This window comes from Podarcis filfolensis, assembly GCF_964270895.1.
Source record: "Podarcis filfolensis genome assembly, chromosome: 14".
NCBI lineage: Eukaryota > Metazoa > Chordata > Lepidosauria > Squamata > Lacertidae > Podarcis > Podarcis filfolensis.
Genome location: NC_139616.1, coordinates 35,763,860 through 35,784,003, shown reverse-complemented (window position 1 = coordinate 35,784,003; position 20,144 = coordinate 35,763,860). Strand labels below are relative to the sequence as shown.

Sequence of the window (20,144 nt, the reverse complement as noted above, 5' to 3'; positions counted from 1 at the left end):
TATATATATATATATAAACATAACATTTCTATGCCACCTCTCCACCTTCCATTTTACCCTCAAAACAATCCTTTGAGATACATTAGATTGAGAGATGGTGAATGGCCCAAGGTTACCTAAGTGAGCTTCACAGCTAGGCAGGGACACTCAAACTACTACAGCACCCTGGCTCTCACCTGCATGTGCATTGCTGGGTCACTAACTCACCAAACTTTAGTAACTGCAAGCCTCGGTATAACTAAAGCAGAAATGAAAGGACACTGCAATGTCCAAGTAAACAATTCCCAACATCCTCAAGTAAGTAAAGCACATGAATCAGCACAGCTGTGTTGGCAAACATGAGTCAACAAAGATTTGTGATGAAGATTAGGTGTCCAGGTTGAAAACAATGTCTCACATGAGGCCATTAGAAAACCTATTTCGGACACAAGAACAAATGAGCAAGGACAGCTTCAGTTGCCAGAAGACAAATGAATCATTACATTGCTGTACTGTCTTCAATGCAGTAGTGCAGACAATAAAGACAAATATTTCAAAGCAAGCACAGAAGTGGTGGAAGAAAGTGGAAGAAAATGCTGAGCGGAATTGTGCACAATAGCATCTTCCTTTAGAAATAAAGAGTCTCTCAGAGAGAGAGAGAGAGAGAGAGAGAGAGAGAGAGAGAGAGAGAGGAGAGAGACTGGCCCATCAAAGAGGCCAGTGTGTGTTGCTTTTCATTTTTAAGCCAATAACAAGATATTACAGCAAGCTGCCTGTAATAACAGGCTTGAAGTAGAGCGTGCAGCAAGAAGAAGCACCGCCTTGAAAGCAGTGCAGAAAAATGACCCTGTAGCTCACACGTTTTTATTTTCTGAGAAAACTTTGGAGTTGAAAGGTGGTCTCAAAGGTTGGCATGTTTAAAATAACAGCTTGGAGGAGCTGCAAGGAGGGGTGGGTGGGTGGGTGTCAAGGAATAGGACACTGCTCCTACGTGTAAATGAGAGTCTGTATTGCTCCTACCCATGCAGACATCGTGGGGGACATTACAGTGAGGTGGGGGGAGTGCCTTTGTTGACATCTCCCCCCTTTCTCTTGCCTTCTTTCCCCCACCCCTGAAAACTTCTGGGTGGGCTGCTGGTTTAAACTGAGCCCCTGTGTTTGAGACAAAGTTCAGTCCCATGCTGGGTGAGGGCAAAGGGATCTCCATAATTTACTGAAATTGCAACAGGCATTTGGAAGAGAGGAGTTGGCAGACAAATTCTGGGTATATTACCAAGACTGAAAAGGGGGGGGGGGGTTGGGGGGAGAGATCACCAGCATGGAGGTGATGTTTGTAGAGGCCAAATCCAACTAGAATAAATTTATCCTTTTCTCCTCATGGCTCACATACAGTATACCTAAATATATACTTTACAGAAAGTGTGGACTGATTTATTTTTGTTATTGTTGGTCTAAAATTATACCCAGCTGAAATGTCACTAGTGAGTTATTGGACCTCAAGGGTCACTCACAACCGTATCAAAGATAAGTCATAAAATAAACATTAAAAGGGCCAGAGGTAGAGGTTAACATTAGAGGAGCCAGTTGCCAAGCACAGCAGTCCAACAAGCAGTAGCCAACCTGTCAAGTGACTTCATAGGATTTTACAGGCAAGAAGCTCATCTTTATCCCTGCCAGATAAATCATCACCCAATCAAATCATCAGTCAGTCAAATCCAGAAATTCCTCTGAAAGGAAGAGGCAATCAAGGTCTAAATTTGTTAGTCCACCCCCTGAAGGTAAGGGTTACTTCTCTGTCCTGATCCTAGCAAGAGCTGCAAGAGCTGACACGTGGAGCACAAGGCTATCATTTCCCCAAAACATCTTCAAGCAGCTTTTAGATCCAGAACAAGAAGACTCTTACTGACCTATCTCATTAATCAACGTGGATGCAAAATAATTCATGAACCTCTCTCATACTGACCCCCAAATATACAAGGTTATGAGGAAAGGACCCGGATAGTAACCTTTGAGGGAAGGGCGAAGGGATGTTGCTCAGTGTTTGTCAGGGACTGGGCAGAGGAGGAATGGTGGAGACCACCTCTCCAACCTGACACTTGCAGAGAAGAAGAAGAAGACAGTTCAGAATTATAACAGGGGTTTGAGAGAAGTCACAACTCAGAGGAAGATGAGGGGGAAAGTTGGTAAATAATGGGAGAGGAGGAGGAAGCAGAGCCAGAGCAGTCGGCTGACATATTATCACTAGAAAACATTCCAGACCCACCATCTCTCAGAATCCGGCGAGCCTTAAAAGTAGGAGAGCAAAGAGCTTGGAGACAGATGGCCCTAAGTGGCAACCATAAAGCGGGGAGGGTGCTGTTGACGAATGAGGAAGTGGGTGAAAAGGAGAGTGGAGATTTACTTGGGACCATGCCATTATTCCAAGAGGCTGCATTCTCAAGCCTCTCTCTGTAAATATTGAATAAAAAGCAGATGATAAGGACTTCTCCTTGTCCTATCCATTTCTGGCAACCTGCCATGGGGGGTTGGTTCCTCTGCTGCCTGACAGTATTAGAGCAACTGCTTTGTATGCAGAAGGTCTCAGGTTCAATCCCCATTGGCATCTCTAGGTAGAGTTGGGAATGTCCCCTCTTCTTAAATCCCAGAGAGCTGCTACCAGTCAGCATCAGCAGTAATGACCTAGATCAGGGGTCAGCAACCTTTTTCAGCCATGGGCCAGTCCATTGTCCCTCAGACCATGTGGTGGGCCGGACTATATTTTTTTTGGGGGGAGGGAATGAATGAATTCCTATGCCCCACAAATAACCCAGAGATGCATTTTAAATAAAAGCACAAATTCTACTCATGTAAAAACATGCTGGTTCCCGGACCATCTGCGGGACGGATTGAGAAGGCAATTGGGCCACATCCGGCCCCCGGGCCTTAGGTTGCCTACTCCTGACCTAGATGGACTAACAGCCTGACTCAGTATAAGGCAGCTTTCTATGTATCCTACTTCCTCTGGCATTCTGGGTTCTACATTTTAATCAGTTATCATTTTCTTCACTTTGCTGTAATTATCTTTCCAAAGTACAGAGGCCGAAGCAATAGTGTAGCTACTCTCAGGGTTTATTTTTAGGCCAATGGATATTATGCAAAATAATTTAACCTACCTACAATAATATTCAGTCAGGCACCAATGCAGGAAACATAATTCTGATTGCAGCAACTCCTATTTTTGTGGTGGCTGCAAGTACACACCAAACTGAATATAAAGCAGATTACAAAATAATAATCTAACTGGGTGGCATTGACAGAGTGCTGTTTTTAAAGCATCTTAAGTGGTTGCATCTTTACTTGGCAGATTTTGCAAACAGGAACTTTGCTCCTGTCTTAGGTTCTGGTGGAAAGAGGATACAACTTCCCAATATAAGATCTAATAGCAGGATCAAACATTCAAGGAACTAATAACATATATTTTCAAAATTAAACTATTTGTACCAACTTTTATGCCCAAGTGAAAACTCACACATACAATATTTGAAGTACCTTCTATATACATGTGTAGTGCACATTTAAGGTAACTAGAGACATGTAGCCTTTTTTATTGTAAGCTTAGAGACAGGGACTGCCTGGTTTGTTATTGATCTTATGTAAGCAGCTTTGGGAGCCATTTCAGCTGAAGAGCAAGGTAAAAATCAGTAATCAGTCAACTGAAATAAAACTAAGAGGGATAGGTCAGAAGAGCTATATCAAACAAGATTTATATTGTTGTGTATGTGAGACAAAATGCGCTCCAACAATATGCCCCTTAGACAGCCATGAAGTTTTCATTCTAGTGATATATCACTCTACACTGCTGCAGTGAGTCACAGAGGTCAACATATCTTTCGTTTTTCCACTTGAAATCAACACATTTTGCAGCATTGAAGCCTGTCTATCATAATACATCTTTCCCGTTTGCCTTGCTTTAATAGCAGACCACATGAAATCTACAAACTTTTGAATATCCAAGCATGGCAGTTTTCAACCCCAAATTAACACAAATTTCATTAAATTCTGTAAACAAAGCTCTTTCATTGAAAAGGAGCACTGTCCAGCACAGCTGCAAGAGGCTTAAGGCTTTCCTTTCGAATTGTATACAATAAATATTGTGCAACTCCGGATGTTAAAAGAGTGGCCAATGAAGTCTTGGAACAAAAGGCTGTAAAAAGAGCCTGCTGGATCATACCCTTCCTGTGGTTTCCAGTAACTGGTATTCAGAAGTGATACTGCCTCCAACATGGAGGCAGAACATAGTCATCATGGCTAGTAGCCACTGATAGCCTTATCCTCCATGAATTTCTACTATCCTCTTTTAAAGCCATCCAAGTTGGTGGCCATCACTGCTCCTCTGGGAGCAAGTTCCATAGTATAACTATGCAATGCATTATGTATTTTCTTTTATCTGTCCTTACACAGAACTCATACAAAACAAATGGGCAATGTTAAAAAATAGCTTTACGTAGGTCCTTTGCCTTCCTCCACAAGCATCTTGGCAAACTAAACATGCCCACACGTGTGGCCTCACAGATACCATATGGACATAGTCTACGGAGATGAGTGCACACTATGATGCACTTTATACAACATGGGATGGTACTGAGCTAGTGTGTTCCTTTTTGTCATAAGAACTTCAAATCATTGCCTCTCCGAAGCTTGAAATGAGTTCCAGTGTGTCATATAAAGGTTCAGAAATTTATTCAGCCATACCTTCAGGAAACATGATTCTTTCACCACATGTGGCATTTTGTAGTAGCATAATCACTCCCTTCACCCCATATCCATATAGCTTCAATGCAACAACGCTAATACAGTGGTACCTCAGTTACAGAGGCTTCAGGTTACAGACGCTTCAGGTTACAGACTCCCCTAACCCAGAAATAGTACCTCAGGTTAAGAACTTTGCTTCAGGATGAGAACAGAAATCATGCAGCGGCAGCGGGGGGCCCCATTAGCTAAAGTGGTGCTTCAGGTTAAGAACAGTTTCAGGTTAAGAACGGACCTCCAGAACGAATTAAGTTCTTAACCCGAGGTACCACTGTAACTATAGACAACTGTTGTGTATGATAAAATTAAACAATAACAGAAATGAATAGTCAGCTCTGAATGATGTTTTTTTTTAAATAATAATAATAATATTTCCAAAGCCATTACCACCATAGTAGATTGACTTACACTGGGATATCTGACTCAGGATTATCGGATGAATTTGCTGGAACAGTGATTGGCATCCTGAGGGAAATGTCACAAGCAGCCATGGATTGCCCTGTCCTCTAAAAGGCTGCAGCCAAAGGGAGAGGAGGCCCTGAGCCACTCCTTCTGGGGCTGCATGGAAGAGGAGGCAAAGCAGCTCAGGTTGACCAAAAACATTACAAACAGTTTTCAAGGACTCAAAAGCCTGCTAGTTTCTAGAAAAACCAACTGTTAACTTAAGGCACTTATTGATATTACTCTCTACTATAAAATCATAGGATCCTGAAGGATTCAGATGTGTTTGTTTTAAAGTTTTCTCCTCATATGACCATATAAACACCTTAAGAAATCCTCTTTCCAAAGCCAAATCTTTTAAGCACCTTTTGATCTTCATCTCTCCTGTCTCAATCTAACACACACAAACTGGAGAGATTTTTTGAGTTTCATATATGGAAGGAAAAAATAAGACGGCAACTTTTTTTAAACTCGTAGATTATCTTTAAAGGATTTTTCTAAACTGCTTTTATTGGTCCCAGATGGAAAACTCCCATTAGAAAACAAAGATCTATAACAGTTTTCAAAGCTGTATCACGTAATTAATGTCACATTTATCTATTCAGCAGCAGAGATAAAAAGAAGCAATTTATCCATGTCCTCATTATTTTTATTCTCCTTTAAACCCAGCATTTAAAATGCAGAGATGAGGATGTGAAAACCGGGAAATGTTTTGACTTTCCTTTACCCCACACCACGAAAACATTATAAGTCCCCACCCCCACAGCCACCTTCTTCCACTGATCAGTTCAGTGGTGGGTAGCAGATGGTTAAGTCTCTATTAAGAAACCCCTCTCTTGGCAAAGACTCTATTCTCTCCCACATAGCCCCTCTCTACAAAAAAGTATAACAAATGCATCCTCCACAGAGAAGAGTTCAGCATCCAGAAATAGCTTTGTCATGAGTTTATGTTGTTTCTGCTACAAGTCTTTAACTGCCAGTTGTGAAGAAAGATATAAAAAATCTATGTGATCCTTACAGTAGTATGGTTTAAAGTATTTAAATGTATCAGTTTTGAATCATGTTGTATACATCATTGATTTTATGCTGAAAGGAATATGCAGCTGTTTAAACTTTTTTGATTAGCCAGTCATTTTAATTATTATTTCATATTGCTTTTATGATGTTTTAGGTTTTACTGCACTTTTATATATTGTTGTGGACCAACTTGATATTGACCTCTAGAGGGAATTTCTGAAAGACGGTGCTTTGTCCTGGATCTTAGGCAAGTCAATAAAAAAATCATATTTTTGTTAGAAGAAAAAGCTCAACAATTTTGGGGGTGTCCTGGTTTTTACTTTTTGAAATATGACAACCCTAGTTTTACATCCAGTTTTAAGGATTGGCTTTAGCTGTGGCAGTACGAGCAATAATTTATGGTGCCTCTTTTGCAGTTGAGGGTTTAAGAGTGACAAGTGACTCAAATGCATGACATGTTGATGGTGGGGTTTACCAGAGAACTGTTAATGGTAGGGCCTAGAAAGCTAAGATGTAGTCCTAGTACATTGGTGAAATGAAGCTGATACTTTTCTCCTTCTACTCCTGGAAAAAATGAGAAACAATGAGATACGTATTGCATCAGGTATTATTATTAATAATTATTATTATTATTATATAAATAAAGTGCTTGAATAATTAAAAAGTGCTGGAGGAGAGGACTGGAGTGAAAGGCAAGTGGAACCTGGGAGACTTCAGCTTGTACCCTAAGCTTGTGTTTATTCCTCACCACTGCCACCCCAACACTAAACTGTGAAGAGCAGATTTCTCCTCCACAAACAATACAAATAATAGCTGTACTTCTGGGATCTGTTTTCACCACCAAGCATCACCCTTGAGGTGCTTCTAGAGATGTTTTAGTGGTCTCTGATAGTGTCATTCAGTAGCAACATTTTGGTAGCAATATTAATCCTACTCATTCTAAAACATTATATTTATTTGAAGCATTTTATGTGACTCAGCTGAAAAGGCTAGTGAACACACTTACATAAGATCAGTAAAAACAACACAGCCCCCTGCCATAGATTTACAATTTAAATGGTATGACACACTCACACAAAAAAGATTAGAAGAGGAGAAAGCAATGTAGAAAAAAGCTACATGGTGTACCACAGAATCAAAACATGCCATGCATATTTACTCAGAAGTAAGCCTCACTGCATTAAAGGGCTTACACCCAGATAAGTGTCCCATGGATTAGAACCATTCATTTCTTAAATATTATTAATGCATTATACAGCAGTTCATTTTTTTTTAGTGGGAGGTAATAACAGAAAATAAAGTCAGATACAAAGCTCTTCAAATCTTATGGCTGTCATAGTTTAAATTTCTGCATTTCGATACATTTCAAATTCCTCTGAAACTTGAAGAAAGGCATCAACTAGGTTTTGCCCCACCCTGCCAATAGACTGCAGGGGTTTTAGTTTCCATAAAGATCATCTTGAAAGAAAAAAGCATGCACCAGCAAGGTGCACAGAAACTGCTGCTTACGAGAATCTCCTCCTCTGATTAACTGCAAGAAAGATAAATAACAATCTTTTCCATGCACAGCATGGCACTCCAAAGCAGAGATCACCCACATAGAGGCCACCTTTATACAAAAATAGCTTTGGAACAGAATATTAAAAGGTTAGGACAGCAGGGTCCCATCTAATATAGAAAGGGCATTAAGCCCTAGTCACAAGCTCTAGGCACCTATGTGTCAATGCACAATGGGGTTTGAGATTATACCCAGCCAGCCACTGCATGTGTTTTCTCTGCCCCATCTACATGCTTAAGAATATGTTAAAATAGGATTCTATACACTATCAGCCCTATCCACACAAGTGTTACCCCCCAAAATTGCAAAGACTGCTCATATTGCAACCTGATATTCAATGTGCAAACCTTAAACCGGTGTGAGACCAATTTTTATAATAGTCTCAAACAGGTCCTACAAAGGCAAGTACAACTTTAGATGGGGGGGGAGGTTCAAATATAATATTGCTCTGAAATATAGACAGGATCATGAGATCTCAGCCTTCTCCCTCGGCCTTCTCCCTCTTGCAGACAAATTACAACCAAAACACACAGGTATAAATCTTGCCGGGCACATTTTATGACTGCCGCAGGTCCAATTGCGACCATATGGAGATCTCTGGAAGCCAGGTTGGTGAATGGCATCTCCATCTGGCCTCTCCAGCTTTCTTAAGCAGAAGAGCTTATTTATGCAACTGTTCTGTAGCCCATCTCTCCCAGCTTTTCCCAAGCTGGTGCCCTCTAGATGTTGCCCTCTAGATGTTCCATCATCCCTGACCATTGGCCATGCTGTTGGGGCTGACAGGAACTGCACATACCCTGAGCAGGAAAGTAGCTACTTCTGGTAAACTTCAGAAACAGGCAGGAAGAGAGAAGTATACAAGATCAATTCTGCATGAGTTTTCAGCTTTGGTACATATTTTGGGACCCCCATCATCTCTTTAGTCAATGCTTTTAAATTTTCCTTATCTTCTCCCCAAGACATGCTTGAGCAAAGAAACTCAACTTCCCTGGATATGAGCAGAAGGTGGTTTGGAAGTCCATGACCATTTCTGTCAAGCCACTTCCCAATAACTTTGGATATCCTTTTATATGCATCTTCCAAAGTACTCCATAGTTGCCAATTTTCACATTTGGTCTTGAGCCTTGCAATTTTATATGACTAAATCAAGACCATCTGCTGAAACTATGGGAATTTCAGTATTTATCAGGTTCTTGTTTTTTGTTTTGTTTTTTAAAACTGTTTCCAATCCAACAGACGTGGCTTCGTATAATAGCTTGAATGCTTGATTATAACAGAGCTAAAAGACTGAAAACCACAGCATGAAGACCCAAATTAGTGCAATATTTAGAATCAATCCAATTTTTCAGGCAAGGTAACTGGATTTTGACACCTTGCAGTTAGGCAATTCTCCCTCCTTCCCTCTCTCTCATATAAGATCCTGACTCAAACTTTACATAGGATTGTTATCCTGCAATTATGTCCAAGAGTGTGGATGTCCCTGATCCCTTGAAATACAACATTACTCCTTCCCAACAAAGAGAGCACTTGATCTTGTTCTTAAATACTTAGGTATGGGCTCCATCAAGTCTCTGTTCATAAAAGTGTAATGGGAGATAATGCTGCATGCATCTTCTGGATAATACCTGTATCCTACCACAGAACCATCTAAATCCCTTTGGAATCTCTCTGGATGAGAAATGCTTCCTACCAAAGAACTTGCATAGTCTGTCTTTATGCTACAAAAGCCAGTACAGTACTGGTATTCCTTGAAAGAAAGAGCCAGTGGAAATTCTAGCAGCAAGCCTAACAAAATATTTCCTTATCTAGGAAAGCAAAACATGAGATGTCCACTTCACCATCAATGACGCTATCACAAATCTACTGTAATCTAACCAAGCCATCTCTCTGCAAAAAGACAGTTATTAAAGCCAGGGCCATCAGGTCACATAATGTCTGTAAAGTTTGCCCTGCTGTTGTTACTGGAATGTGGATAAATAGAGATATTCATCTCTAGAACCACACCAGTAACAACTGCCAGCAACTCCCCTGTCCCCCACTCCACCAAAAAAAACCCCATAACAGTCCTTCACATTTGAAGTCACAACACACTAATCCCCAGACAATCCATTTATCCCTGTATTTGTTGAATGAAGTTATTTATACAAGAGAGTCCAAAGAGATACAAAGAACTCATTTGCAGGGACATCTTGTAGCAACAATCCTTTTATCTCTTTATTTATAGATAGATACTTTATGCAAGGATTAAAAAAACCTAGTTGAGATGCAACGTGTCTTCTGCTCATTCAGTTGCCCTGTTGACAGAAACAGCTACATACAATGTCTCTTAGTGATAAGTAAAATCAAGATATATATACACAAGATTCAACTCCAAGGCCAACATTTTCCAAACTAGATTATGCTTATTTTCCAAACTAGATTATGCTTATTCCTTTTTCCTACATGGCCCATAATGTTCATCATCCAACAGACACCGGGACCTAAAAGCAATTATTCAGATTTTACAGGCAATACCTTATGGTTATACTATTGTCTTGCAATTCTAGCATTATTCTTAATTAGCCCTGACTATTGGAATAACTAGGTTTTTTTATTATGCTGAAGTGTGCAGCCTAATGTGGACCTGATGGAACATACTGTTTGAAAGGGACAATCTTATTTATTTATTTATTTATTTATTTATTTATTTATTATCTGAACTTTCATTTTAAAAAATACCAAGGCAAAATAAAACATATAAAAATACTATCAACAAAGATATTCATAAAGATATCCATAAAAGATCAATGCTGATTGGATTTTTAAAAAATGGAAAGTCATGTGGTTAAGGCCCAACTAAACAAAAAAAGGGGGGGGTCAAAAGAGTCCTGAAGGATTGCTCCTACCGAACCTCTACTGGCATGGAGTTCCACAGGGTGGGGCCTGCCACACTAAAGACTCAGTCCCTGGTGATGGCCAGTCAAACCTAGGGAACCACCAGAAGCAGCTCATCAGAATATCTCAGTGGTTTGGGTAGAGCATGAGGAATCACATGGTCCTTAAGGTACTTTGGGCCCAAGCTGTTTAAGGCTTTGTGAATTAACACTAGAAACTTGAACCTGACCTGGTAGCAAACCAGCAACCAGGATAAACAATGTTAGACGTTATAAGCAATCTGTCCCTGTGAGCAGTTTGGCCGCCGCATTCTGCACTATTTGAAACATCCTGACCAGATATAAGGGTAGCCCCATAGAAAGAACATAATAGTAATAAAGCCTTGAAGTTACCAATGCATGGAACATTGGGGTCAGGTTGTTGTGGTCTAGGAATAGTCATAGCTTGCATACCAGCTGTTAAAAAACACTCCTAACCACAGAGGTCATGTGCACATCTAGATACAGAGATGGATGGAGTATCCCATTTAACTGCTCCTGCAGAGGGAGTGCCAACCCATCCAGAACAGGCAGTTTATCTACCGTACCTCCCAGGCACAGGAACCACCTGCTCACAAGGCTTCTGTCTTTCCAGGATTCAAGCACCAGACCAGGTCTTGCACAGCCTCTCCTGACTCAAATGTACTGGAGAAATAGAGCTGGGTATCATCAGTGTACTGATGACAACTTGCTCCAAAACTTCAAATGACTGCTGCCAAGAGCTTCATATAGATGTTGAATAGCACTGAGGACAAAATAGTGCCCTGTGACACTCCACAGAGTAAACACCAGGAACAGAACTCTCCCAATGCTACTATATGGACACAGCCCTGTAGATATGGTGTCACAATTATCCATTCTAGAGTCAGGCCAGAAGAATACCTTGGTCAATTGCATCAAAAGCTACTAAGAGATCAGAGCAGAAAGAGCAGGGTTGCACTCCCCCTGTCTTCTTTATAAAAGTCTTGCATCAGGGTGAACAATGCTTTAGGAAGGAGTTGTATCTGGAAGGTCACATGAAGTGTTCTCACACTTTCCTTATTGCAAAAAGTCTGAGCTCCTGGGGAATCAGGTTTGTTGTGCAAGCCCTCCCAATCAACTATCATTGTGCAACCTTAAAATACCAGCATGTGATGGAATCACATTTCCAAAATAGACTGGAAGATCCTGGAGAGTTCAATGGAGCTTACTCACAGGGAAATATGCATAGAATTACAGACATGTTGATCCTAATAAACTAGTTGTTATGCTATGGACACGTGTGTGTGTGTGTGCGCGTGTGCGCGTGTGCACGCGTGCGTGTGTGTGTACATATATACACACACACAATGGATCAGCACACCTGTCTGCATTTTTGGACTCTCCTTTGGTGTAGCTACAGAGCTGCCACAATAAGTTCAAGCACTTCAAAATTGACCACTACACCACCACGTACGCTGTACAACTGAACTCTAAGTTGCTTCAGTCTCTTCACATGTACACATACCAAAATGACAGTGCTGACTCCTGAATGACAATGAGCCAGTTTAAGCCAATACAGTGGTACCTCTGGTTACGAACTTAACTCGTTCCGGAGGTCTGGTCTTAACCTGAAACTGTTCATAACTAGAGGCGTTGTGTCTATCGTAGAACTTCATATTCTATAGGTTCACAGGCTTCAGCAGCCAAAGAAGATGTTGATTCTAGCGGTCTTCCTTGCACACACATTTTGCTTGTTAGCACAGTGGTATGCTGCAATAACAGGCACAAGCATTTCTCTGCCTCCTGTTTGTCAGTCTTTTGCCAACTGCAAACAGAAAAGGGGATACCACTAACTAGTTTCCCTATTAAAATGCATCAGTAGGTGGCTGTAAAATGGACTCTTCTTCAAAGTGACAGACATTAGCCAAGTAACAGCCCTCAGCTATTTCAGATGTGCTAGGCTCTAAAGTTTTAAATAGACAAGGCAATCCCTTAATGCTTGTTAAAAGGACTGAGAGGCAGAGCCATACTTGAGTCACAGGCTTTCTCTCCTGGCACAGTATTAAGCACCCACAACAGCTGCCCTTTCATGATGCTACTACCTTCAGAATTATAAATATTCCACAGAAAACTTTGGTTACGGAAGTGTGCAACAGATAGCCAAAACGTAAACACAATTCCTAAAATCAAGACCAGAGGAGCACATAGCCTCAATGCATAATTACTAATATTATGTGCAGTTACATGGGGATAGCAGGGGTGGGCAGGGGGACCAGGGGAGGCAGGGGGGTCAGCTGCCCCCCATCAAGTAAAACAATAGAAGTACTGAACTAACTGATCAATCACATCAGGTCTGCCTCCCAGCAAAAGTACTGCATCCCCCCCAACAAAAATCCTGGCTATGCCCATATGCAGTTAAAAGCCAGAAACCCAAAACTACTTACCTACTTACCTATGATCACAAATCCCATGGATTTTCCACACAAACTAATCCAGTAAAAATAACAGATATGGTCCAGGGTTGCCAGAGGGCACCAGGCTGAGGAAGGCTGGTGTAATGGTCAATCCAGACAACAATATTCTATTGCCTGTACTTAAACCCCTACTACAAATTTTAAATATTTTGAAAAACAAGGCAACCTAACCTCATTGAACAGGTAACCTAAAGTAATGTTACATGCCATTCCTGTCCACTATTACAATCAAGTTGCTATTTACCTAGTCATTCAGACATTGCTAAACAGGTAAAAATTTGACTATTTTGTTATACTGTGTACAGTCAATGTATTGTATTGTACTGTACTGTACCTGTGAAAGTGTGCTTTAAAATATAAATTATTAGCAATTTTGTTGTTGCCATGATTAAGCAATTGCCCCTTCACCTACTAAGAAGACTCAATAAAACTTACTAAGTGGTAAATAAGATTATATTTATTAAAATATAACAAATTAAAGGGTCTGCAAAGTAGCCAAGTAACTGAGTGCAGGCAAGGGGAAATCAATGATTATGTAAGAGGGAAGCAACCCCCTCCCCTGGCATGTAAGCTAGCACATTTTAAACACAGCCAAAGATTGGTATAAATGTCCCCCTCTTTGCTGAGTGGGCCTTGGATAATTGAAGTTCATCCAAATGTCAAATAATGCCAAATCAACAAAAGAAATGTTCCACCCTGTCAAACAGGTGAAAACAGGGAGTCCCAAATACCAGTGGAAGACTTTGGGCTCTCAAATTTCCCCCAATATACATTAACAGGAGGAAAAAGAAATCTAAGGCTAGGCACCTTACACAATGGAGCTGTCCTAGCATGATCTCAGTTATTTATTGGTTGAACAAGCAAGCAGCTTCTTGGTTCCCAGTTACATCTTTCTTTCTGTATGGATATGGCCGTGCTTCCCACTTCCTTAAAATGTTCTCTCTGACGTGCTGCTGAAAGAAACACCCAGATTATTATTATTATTATATTTTAAAAAACCTCAGTGTTACATCCTAGCACTGCATATAATTACTATGTTGGGGCTGGGGAGAGAATGAGAGAGAAAATTTAAGATGCTAAACACAATACATCACTGTGTATTGCTGGGGAAAGAGGCTAGCTTTGCATGTGTTTTTGGCATTATTGTTTAATGGAGTGGATGTTTGAGTGTTCTACCTTCCAAAGAAAACTTTTGCAATAAGGTCACAAAATGGTGCTGAAAGGAAAGGGGTGATGCAATGCAGACAACCTGACCTAACTTGTACAACACACGTTTGATAATGCAGCCAATGGGCAAAAAGGGGAGAATTGCAGAATACAGCCATTTATTTATCTTATTTATTGCATTTATATAACATATTTTTCTCCAAGGAGCTCAGTGTGGCTTACATGGTTCTTCCCTTCCTAATGTAATCCCCGTAACAATCCTGTAAGGCAGGTTAGACTGAGAGGCCGTGACTGACTGGCCTAATGTTACCCAGTGAGCTTCATGGTCGAATGGGGATTTGAACTGTGGTTTTCCAGGTCCTAGTCTGACATTCTAACCACTACACCACACTGGCTGTCTCTTAGTTACCGGAAATATCAGACTTCTCTCATGTCACTACAGCCAGTCAAAATATTGAGGGCCAAGAAAGTCACAAAAGGAGAGCAGGATACTAGTTTTATATCACCCACGTGGCAACTTTAAAGATAAAACATGTAGGGGCCAATTGTAAAAGTGGACAAAATCTATTTTGATAGTTTACATTTAAGTAATGGCAACTTAAATAATTTCAGATAAATCAAATCCATTCATTAATCCATACCCTTAAACACAAACACAAAAATCTTCTGGTTGTAACATCATTCTTTAGGACACACAAGAATTTCTTCACCTCCCACCACCTCCTTGTTCTTATCTCCATTTTTCACTTACACTAAAGTTACCAATTCACATTAACCATTTTTAGCATGGATAACATATTACTTGTGGTTATTCAAAACTATTTTCAACTTCCAGCATATAATAGTACATAGTACTCAACAAAGTACAACCACGGTGGCTCCCCAACTGAATGCTAATAAGAGGCATTTCTAAATATCCTGAGCTGATATGAGGAAAGGAGCATGCAAGCTTCTTCCCTCCCTGTGTGGTAGATTTCGCAATGACTGCTACCCACCCGCTCTCCTGTCACGCTGAGGGCAAGAGGACAGGCTTATCCACCTGCTTTACCATATATTAACAGCTGTCTCTCTCCCACTGCCTAGGCCCTAACCCTGAAACCAATTCAAACATTTGAGTGATGCAGAGGGCTAGCTGACTGACCTCCGGAAAGCTGCCTACACGTTTCCCTCAGCAGTACCTTCCTACTCAGCCAGAGTGGAGCCTGCTTAAGCAGACCCTTCCAAGGCTGTTACTCAAATAAATTAATTCCTGCTCTCTCTCTCTCGCTCTCTCTCTCTCTCTCATTCTCCACTGTAGTAGACCCAGATTTAAACACTGACGTGTAAGTTTAAAGTAACCAGTCTGTGAGCTAAAAAGACTAATAGATGCAACTAGATTAAGATGCAAGTGGTCGGGGCAAAATTGCTTGAGATAATAAAATGAGCAGAAGAAAAAAATATCTGTTACATCCCACCCGCTCCTTTTGTGCATAGGCTGACATCCGGAAAAGCATCTGTCATTGGAGGCTAACAGAGGACCTAGAGTGCAAGATGGTCGGCTTTCACATTAAAGCGTCACAGATGTGGTGATGGAAAGGGAAGGGCTCCTTAGTAAATAGAGAGTGGAGAACAGGGGATTTCTGCAGCTCTCTCTTTATTTATTCCCCCACTCACCCACTCACATAAGGTTGCAATTGTGTAAGTAAAGCGAACACAAGTTGTGGACTTACTGTAGTTTTAAGAGGTGTTTGTGTGGTTGCCACCTGGTGGCCGAAAGGCAAAAGTTAAAACTGAACAGGTCTGTATTCCTGTTGTGTGTGGATCCAAGATGGATGTCAGACTAAAAACTATGTAAAATAAACCAAGAAATAAAACCAGTTATTTTACTGCTGTAGCCTACATACATTGTAGTAGTGACACACACACCCCCCCCGCTATACTTGCTAGATGTAGTGGGAGCGGGTGGCGCTGTGGTCTAAACCACTGAGCCTATTGGGCTTGCAGATCAGAAGGTTGGCAGTTCAAGTCCACTAGAATTAAAATGTTAGAAATTATTCTCTGCACTGGAGACCCCCTGTATCTGTCATCAAGCCACCTCGAATATTTAACAGAAAGTTAGGGAAGAAATGTTTTAAAGAAAAATCTATAAAAATATATAATCTATATTTACATGTGACAACACAAATACCGGCACAACCACTCAGGAGACACTCCCCTCCTTTCCAGAGCCATACTAGTCTTTTGCAGCAAAAATAACAGTCTTGGTGACCACATTTGGATACTCATATGAATTTACTGGAGGGTTTGTGAAAGCCAGGTGCATTTTTTTAATTGTCCACCTCAGTGTTACCCAACATCCATTTTTACATGTTTCCCAAGAAATTTAAATAAATTGTTATATATAAATTAATTTCCTAAAAGATGAGAGCCCTAGATCCACTGGAAATAGATCCATAACTAGGCTCTTCCTTATTATCAAACACATAATTTCAATGAACAAAGGAAACATTCTGACCTTGACTGGTCAATGAAGATCTCACAGGCATCTGCAGAGCTACTCCAAGTGCGCCAAATTATTCCCCACGGTCCAATTCCATCCCACCAAATCCAGGTTTCAGACATGGCATATTACAGCTCTATACATAACAGATTAAATACTTCCTACCCTAAATAATTATCATTACCACCCCCTTTGCTCTATGCAGTTAGGTTTTCTGAAATCACCTTTGCAGAACCCAAGAGAGACCAGTCTGTGTAAAACTATGCTCAGACCTGGTTGATAAAATGAATAATGTGGTGTTCCAGCTTAACAAGAGTGCCTCGAACTATTCGTTCCACATTTGTGCTGCTCTGTTTAAAAAAAAATATGTGAGCAAGCATAAATATCTTTGCAAGGCCAAGAACTGCACAAGTCTGGCAGGAACTGATTTACTATCATATCAGCTTTTCATCTCCTTCCAAACAAGCTTGGCAAAGTTATATCATTGTGACTTCCAAGGGCAAATGCACAGTTGGGCTGCTTCCTAGGTCCTGAGCCTGCATCGTTAAAGCTACTTTTCTTCTGTCTTGAATTCTGCAACCCAATATTTTCTTACAAACAATATCATTTTTGCAAAACAATGCTTTATTTTTGTATTTTGAACCAAAAGGTTTTTCAGAAGTAAAGTCATAACCAATGGTTTAAAAAGAGAGAGAGAGAGAACAGAGATGAGGATGGGGGGAGGAGAGAGGAGAGATTGACTTTTCAAACCTGGTTTATGCATACTGATACAGCAATTGAGGAGAGGGCAAAATTTGCATTAGAGGCATGTGGGTGCTGGTAGCAAAGGAATGTATTAAAAAGTCAAGTAAATGAGGAAGGAAATGTGAGATGGGTGACTACATTTTACCAGTCAAGAATGGGTGCTTTTTTCTGCTGCTTGCTTGGAGCTGGGTGCTACGGTTCATGTGACCATCTGGGAAGTTCTCTGTTTAATACCGGTGTAAGATGCTGAATGAACGGCTATATTATTCACCCAAAAGAGTTGGGTGCCTGCCAGCCGGCTCAGGCCTCTATCATTTTTTTTATTCCCTTCTAAAAGAAAGACAAAAAAGCCCATGAATGAATGTGAGTGATGGCGGTGGCAGCGGAGAAATAGGGAGGGATCTCAACAGATTGAAAAGAATCCGTCTTCGGGGGGGGGGCGGGACAAGAACAAAACACAAAAACCTTTAACCATTTGAAAACTAACACAATTACGAGGGTGACTGGCCTGCTTAATGTATTTGTGATTAGAGAGCAGTGAGATGCAAGTGAGGCTGAGAACCTGCTGATTTATTATTCTAGCAAATGTAGAAAAACACTGCATTACAGATCATTATTCCCTTGAGCCACAAAGAGAAGAGATATGAACGCCAAAAGAATTTCAAGACTTATTAAGAATCAGCTGCCACTATCATAGTAATAATAAAAGAGTTTGTGGATCTGCTAGACTTGAGTCCCCCCTTCTACCTGTCTGTTGGTAACCCTGGTATTAATGAAGACAGACATGGAATTCCGGCATTCAAAACTCCTGAAACCGATTAAGTGGGCTCAAACTTAATTATGTGTTATGTTGCCAATTATGTTCAAAGATTAATCAACTACGCTGGAAAAAGAGGGAAATACAGCACTGGCTCTTTCCTGCCAATTGATTTCTTTCTAACCACATAACTCTGCAGTTACTGGTTATGGTTTCTTATTTTTCAGCTAATACAACTTTTTCTTCTTATGCATTATGTTATGGTTTGGGAGTAGAGAGGTTGAGGTTGAGGTTGAGGTCATGTAGAGCTCCTCCATAACAGTCATTGCCACGCCCCTTCTAAAATTATACAATAATCCTATAATTATACAATAATATTATTTCGGATATATTGCAATGGTCAATGAAGACCCTGAATTGTTACACCACTGGTGAAAATGCATCCTTGGGTCATACCTTCTCCAGTCACAGATCTCACCTTAGAAGAAGAGAGCACAACACCAAAAACCTTCTATTGGAAATTTATAAAATTTATAAAATAATAGTAGAAGCTACCCAAGGCAGCACTGGACTCTAAAAACAGACACATGGAATGGCTTCTGGAATAAATATCCCTTTAAATCTGTCTTGTCATGGATAAAATGCCACCAAGCTCACAGTATGATGGTAGCTCACACCTGTTAAACAATATAGAACCAACTATGCAATATCACCATGGTGCTAAAGAATGCAACAATAAAGGAACGTATTTCCGTATGTGGTGGTCTTGCTCAAAAGAGTATCATTCTGAACGTAGGTTTTGGGGGGTTTTTTAAGGCCAAATCCACAATTGGCTTTATTGAACACCTATAATGATTCAGTGGGGAAAGTGATGTTCAAAGACTTAGTTCCTATGATGCTGACAGCAGCAAAATTGACAACTGAAAAAAATAGGAAACCCTTGCCTTTGAACTTACTATAATTACAGCATGTGTATCAAAGGAGACAGAAGAATATTCCAAGAGAACATTTCTCTATCTGTGGAAGGCATGGTTGAGGATAGCACACATGCAAGTTATATGAACTTACAAGAGAAATATATTTGAAGAAAATACATTTGAATACAACTATAGAGTGTAGCTACCACAGCAATTTGGATAAAACCAAATATTTGCTATTATGTTTAGCTAGATTTCCTATGAAAGTGACCCAATTTAGGATAGCATATTAGGATAATTCCTCAGATCAGTGACTCTCACCTCTACTAATGTACACCTTTGCACTATGTTGTACTGTTTGGTTGTTGCATGTTTTTCCTTTGGTTTGTATTTGGTTGCCTGATAAACTTGCCTGATTGATTTATATCTGGATTTCTTAAGAAAATCATTCAATTTCATCCTAGGATGTTTAAAGCTATTGAAAGTGACAACCACAGAAGTCCCTAGTTTTGCTTTTGGGGAAAAACTGTGTTTGTATCATCTTTGTTTAAATAATAAAATCTTAACCACTAGGTCACATTGAAATAGGAGAACAGTTACTTACTAAAATAGCAGTTGCTTTAAGCTATATGCTTTTAAATGTTCATATATTGAAAGTTCATCCAGATCATCAGAATGGTTTTCCTGTGTAAATAACCATTTGAAATTGCTATCTGCATTACTAAAAAGAAGCCATGAGACAAGACTGCTGGATGACAAGAGTAAGCTGTTTAGTTTTAACGAGCAACATTCAGCTTCACACAAAAAGTAGAGATCCCAATACCAATCTTTGAGGGACTTCCACAGGCATTTTTAATGTGACGCTGCTGGCTCTGGAGAAACTATGTAGTTTCATTAGAAAATCCTGTTAATTGACCTGATGTTCAGGGTGAGCGGTGAGCTAGTTAAGT

The 20,144-nt window shown here is 40.3% G+C and overlaps 1 protein-coding gene across 9 annotated transcripts in view; it reads right to left on the bottom strand.

Moving 5' to 3' along the window:
- LOC310748862 (ankyrin repeat and fibronectin type-III domain-containing protein 1-like) overlaps positions 1-20,144 on the bottom strand; it is a 333,990-nt gene that overhangs the window by 216,733 nt on the left and 97,113 nt on the right. The gene's annotated exons all lie outside the window — the stretch shown is intronic.